The sequence below is a fragment of the Melanotaenia boesemani genome, chromosome 2, assembly GCF_017639745.1.
Source record: "Melanotaenia boesemani isolate fMelBoe1 chromosome 2, fMelBoe1.pri, whole genome shotgun sequence".
Classification (NCBI taxonomy): Eukaryota; Metazoa; Chordata; class Actinopteri; order Atheriniformes; family Melanotaeniidae; genus Melanotaenia; species Melanotaenia boesemani.
In genome coordinates this window covers 27,309,188-27,315,211 of record NC_055683.1, presented here as the reverse complement: position 1 = coordinate 27,315,211, position 6,024 = coordinate 27,309,188, and positions in this window count along the sequence as shown.

Below are 6,024 nucleotides of genomic sequence, written 5' to 3'. Positions count from 1 at the left end.
TTGTCTACTAAATTAACCTAGACTTGCGCAAATGGGCGTATTAATGCAGTGAGACAAGTAGAAAGAAGAGAAGAGAGAGGACGACGAAACAAAGATAGCTTAAACTGGAAGACTTTTTGTATGTGCATATGGTCTCCAATACAGTAGCAATATATTTAGCGATAAAAAAAAAAGAAATATTTAAATTCATTATTTGTTGTGTCATATCTTCCTACAATATAGAGTTGGCTAATTTGAAAATTCCCATTCACCAGCACCAAATAATCCTGGGTAACACTGCCATCTAGTGGCATATTTGTGCCAGTACAACTACAGCATTTAAAATGTGAGGATTCTTACTGACACAATTAATAAAAAATATAAAAACATATTTAAAAAAGTAAAAATTAAGTTTTATATACATATATATATATATATATACACACACACACACACACACACTGGGGCAAAAAAGTATTTAGTCAGCCACTAATTGTGCAAGTTCTCCCACTTAAAAAGATGAAAGAAGCCTGTAATTTTCATCATAGGTATACCTCAATGAGAAAAAAATCCAGAAAATTACATTGCCTGATTTTTAGTGAACTAATTTGTAAATTCCTCGGTAAAATAAGTATTTGGTCACCTACAAACAAGCAAGATTTCTGGCTCTCACAGACCTGTAACTTCTTCTTTAAGAAGCTGCTCTGTCCTCCACTTGTTACCTGTATTAATGGCACCTGTTTGAACTTGTTATCAGTATAAAAGACAACTGTCCATAACCTCAAACAGTCAGACTACAAACTCCACTAAGGCCAAGACCGAAGAGCTGTCAAAGGACACCAGAAACAAAATTGTAGATCTTCACCAGACTAGCAAGACTGAATTTGCAATAGGTAAGCAGCTTGGCGTGAAGAAATCAACTGTGGGAGCAACTATTAGAAAATGAAAGACATACAAGACCACTGATAATCTCCCTCCATCTGGGGCTCCACGTAGGATCTCACTACGTGAGGTCAAAATGATCACGAGAATGGTTAGCAAAAATCCCAGAACCACACGGGGGGGACCTTGTGAATGACCTGCAGAGAGCTGGGACCAAAGTAACAAAGGCTACCATCAGTAACACACAACGCCGCCAGAGACTCAAATCCTGCAGTGCCAGAGGTGAAGCTTAAGCCAGTACATGTCCAGGCCTGTCTGAAGTTTGCTCAAGAGCATTTGGATGATCCAGAAGAGGATTGGGAGAATGTTATATGGTCAGATGAAACCAAAATAGAACTTTTAGGTAAAAACTCAACATGTCATGTTTGGAGGAGAAAGAATGCTGAGTTGCATCCAAAGAACACCATACCTACTGTGAAGCATGGGGATGGAAACGTCATGCTTTGGGGCTGTTTTTCTGCAAAGGGACCAGGACGACTGATCCGTGTAAAGCAGGGGTGTCCAGCTCTGATCCTCAAAGGCCACAATCCTGCAAACCACCTGACTCAAATTGATGAGTCATTGTGCAAAACTTAATAGGCTGTTGGATCTATTTAATTTGAGTTTGGTGTGTTGAAGCAGGAAACATTGGAAAATCTGCAGCGGCCCTTGAGGACCAACTTTGGGCACCCCTGGTGTAAAGGAAAGAATGAATGGAGCCATGTATTGTGACATTTTGAGTGAAAACCTCCTTCCATCAGCAAGGGCAATGAAGATGAAACGTGACTGGGTCTTTCAGCATGACAATGATCCCAAACTCACTGCCCGAGCAACGAAGGAGTGGCTTCGTAAGAAGCATTTCAAGGTACTGGCGTGGCCTAGCCAGTCTCCAGATCTCAACCCCCTAGAAAATCTTTGGAGGGAGTTGAAAGTCCATGTTGCCCAGCAACAGCCCCAAAACGTTACTGCTCTAGAGGAGATCTGAATGGAGGAATTGGCCAAAATGCCAGCAACAGTGTGTGAAAACCTTGTGAAGACTTACAGAAAATGTTTGACCTCTGTCATTGCCAGAGGTAATTGAAATGAACTTTTGTTATTGACCAAAAACTTATTTTCCACCATAATTTGGAAACAAATTCTTTAAAAATCAGACTGTGATTTTCAGGATTTCTTTTTTCTTATTTTGTCTCTCGTAGTTGAGGTATACCTGTGATGAAAAATACTGGCTGCTCTCATCTTTTTAAGTGGGAGAACTTACATAATTAGTGGCTGACTAAATACATTTTTGCCCTGCTGTCTGTATGTGTGTGTGTGTGTGTGTGTGTGTGTGTGTGTGTGTGTGTGCATGTGTGTATATACACACACATTTTCTTTGTTTCCTTGTTTTAATGGAAAAAAATGTCTAAATTGTGGCCTTGTCATGACCTATTTTAAGACCTTGTGTTGCTTTTAGTTCAAGTGTCCAGAAGGGAGCAGTCTTATCTTATAAAGCACAGATTCCTCTCAGCACCAAAGTTTGAAGCAGCAGCACAAGCGGCACAGCTTGGCAGTGTACTCAAGCTATCTGTTTCCATGTTTTTGGTAGAAGCACAAATTGCATGATGTTCAGGATGTGGTTACATGTCAAGCACAACAAATGCAAGACTAATGGATAATACATAAGGATTTATTGGTTGAGTAAATGCTGAAGGCCTTGTGTAAGTCATTAAGTCAGTTGATGCTTTATTTATTTTATGACTGATGAATTAATATTCAGTCAAGACATCTGGTATTAATATGTTCATGTATGTTATGCAAACATTTGTGTAAGGCATTAATTTTCAAGCTCTATTTGTTTTAGTACTGTAAGTATTCACATGTTCATGCCACTGCCTTGATCTAATAAATTCATCAATTATTTATTTATTGATTTTTTTTAATAGCTGGAATTAAGAAGTTTGTTCACAAGTCACCTGGAAAATTTAGCTTAAGAGGCATCATTGCTTTTTTAGTTATTTACTGTCTTTATAAAAGAAAAAAATATAGATCTATTTTTCAAGAACAAAATTGGACTTGGATTATCACAGGATTAGTTTGGGTCGAGCTTCATTAACATAATATTCTCCTGTTTTTGCCACGAACAAGGCAGAGTAGTTGCAAACCCCATTCAGTGATGCCCTCTGGCTCCGTGTCATAAGGCTTTAATGGGCCAACAGGTGGGCTATGCATTGCTGCCATAAGGTTCAGAGGCCTCAGGGGGTAAATGATATAGAGAAATGGCTGTTTTCTGCCCTCATTAATCTCCTAAGATGGATATTGAGAGGGGCAGGGTATCCTTCGGCCTTGATCTCAACCTTTCGACCTTGTCAGATCATTTGTTTTCATTAGTCCCTACTTAGGCGAACTGGCCAGTCCCAGTCCAGACACCCTCCCTGCCCCCTTAAAGCAGAGAGGATTTCTGCAAACATTTACAGGGGCTTCCTTTTTCTAGAACTAGCCTCCAAAACTTACAGCTCCAAAGCGTCTCTGGACACTTCTAAATCAGTACTGGTGATTCTTTACATCCGCTTGTTTCAGAAACTTTTTCTAATCCCTGCATGGTGAACTGTATCCCGTTGTGTGCAGAAACAGGAAACTACAAGGTGCATTCAGCTGACAAATACCATTAAAGCGCTCCCAGGTTTGTAATCTGTTTGTAGCTGACATCTTATCAGTGCACAACATGAAAAAAGATTGTACAGCAATTCCTCTTCTGGTCTCCCACAGTTTCTGTCACTGGGTGGGGTGACTGAGTGTTCTTCCTCTCAATCTTATGTTTCTCTGCCAGGCAGCTGGGGACTAATTGGATCCCAGTTCGCCTAATGAAGCCTTATTTCAGGTCACAGCCTCTCCACCTGATGACCTATTGCTGCTACTGATACGTGGGCTGCACTTTGACAGCGACCTGCAGACTATTGCCCTAACAGAGACATGCTTTTACAGTCGCTCTTGTAGAGCAATAACACATTGGCATGCAGCCATTGAATGAGTTCAGTCTTGTTGGAAACAAAATGTTGGTGTGTTGGTTTTGCTCAAAACAAACAAAGGTAGGGTGTTGGATAGGATCTATGAGCTCAGGTTAAAAGCTGACTGTGGGTTAAAAGACTGTGGGATGGTCACGCACATCACACGTGTTTTATCTTTAGACACAAAGCATCATATTACCCAGATCAATCACTTTAGGTGTGAAGGATGGGTTACTACAAACCTTTGGTGTGTCACTGAAGAAAAGTGTGACATATTAATCAAGAAGATGTAAAGCAGCAGGCAAACACACTAGATCATTTTCTGGCTAACTTAAAATAACTTTTCAAACCAGAGAAATTCAGATGTATGAAAACTTGCATTGTTCCTTTGATGATTTTATTATTTAAACCAAACAATTTGCAATTATCTGTAAGGTTTGTCTTATTTATAGGTGGTGTAGTTCTTGTCTTTTTAGGATTGTTTGTGAACAGACAAGGTTCCCCATGAGCATTAACAACAGCCTTTTAGGTAAGCCTGAGCACTGAGGACAGACTGTGTGATGTGTCCTTAAAGGGTTTTCTAGGGCCATAATAAGCCTCAGCAATCCTAGCGCCAGGCCTAATGAAAATGCTGTGACATCTAAAGAGCAGAGGCATTACAGGTTGAAACTACAGGGGCTGTTTTAACATGCATCAACTGACACAAAATGATGGTTATCACAAGCACCTTTCAGACACTCTAAATGCAGGTCTTATGGCAAGAAGTCTCTTGTTTAGAGACACAAACTGAGCTCTAAACACTGGTGTTGCTGAATCGGACACATCAGCAGTGCATGAATAAGGCAACGAGTATTTTTTACTCTTAAGTAAATAAGAAATTATAATTTTTTTCTGTTGTTTTGTTTTTAGCTTTTTAACTGCAAAACTTGCGGATTCCATTTATACAGTAAGGTGAGGACATAAACTTGACAAAATGGTGCGAACATATCAGCTTTCAAGGTGCAATCTTTCACAGCATGTAACTCGGATCTTCTAAGATACAGCAATACTGCAACAGAGGGAGATTGTGTCTGAAGACGTAGATGAAAACATATATTACCTTTAAGATAACATAGGGATAAAACAAAGAAGTTTGCCAGTTGTATGCACGAATCAGTGAAAACACTGTTACAGTCATGGCTGCTGTCTGTGCAACTAGCAAGCCACACTGCGGTGCACTTCCATCACTGAACCAAAATATCAGCAATGAAAGAGAAAGCAAAACATGGTCTATCAACTGCAAATTAAAGGAGACTATGAAGATGACAGTTGCAATATTAAGGTGCAAAAAGCTTAACTCAAGCATCAAGTTAGTTTGCAGATGCAGTGATTCATTCTTGTATGTTTGATCCCTTGTTACTGTGTACTCTAACGGTGACCTTTGTTTTGTTTTCAACACATATTCTAACTAAAGCCCTTATGATGTGAGTTTGATGACTGAAGAGACAGTTATGACTGCTTGATATTACGTAAACAGACTACATTATATTTTATTACCTTATTATCGTTAAAAGAGCTGGTGGTTCATAGGAGTGGCAGGTATTTGCCTCTAGCAAACCCTCTGACGCATAAAGACTGTACTATAATTCGATGTTCCTGGCATGCAACTGGATTCTGTTTTAAAAGTCAATTCAGTAACTGTTTTCTGGGGTGTGGCAAGCTTCAGCTGTGGTGTATTGTAAGGACATTTGTGTTTGAAATGGGTGCAGGTATGTACAAGCAAGTAAAGGAAATAAATGCTAGGGTTTGCCTTAAAGGAGAGGTATGATATATGTGATTATTTTTAAAGAAATACAGCTTTTTTTCCAGTCTGGGGGATCAATGTAGAATTTTCAACTCACCTATCTTCAGAGCTGGACTATTTTAAACCAAAACAGTCACATATGATCAAGCGTTTGTCCCTGATTTTGAGAGACAGTTTAAAGCACTTGTAGTCTAAGGTGACACCATTAATGGATTAGAACAAGCTTATGCAGTGCAGAAATTAACCCTGTAACTCACAATTCTTGTCTTCTGTTTTCCCTCCAGTAATTCTGAGGGTGTAGACTCTCCACCAAAGTTTTAGGGAGCACCATCTGTTTCCACTGATTTACATTTTTTA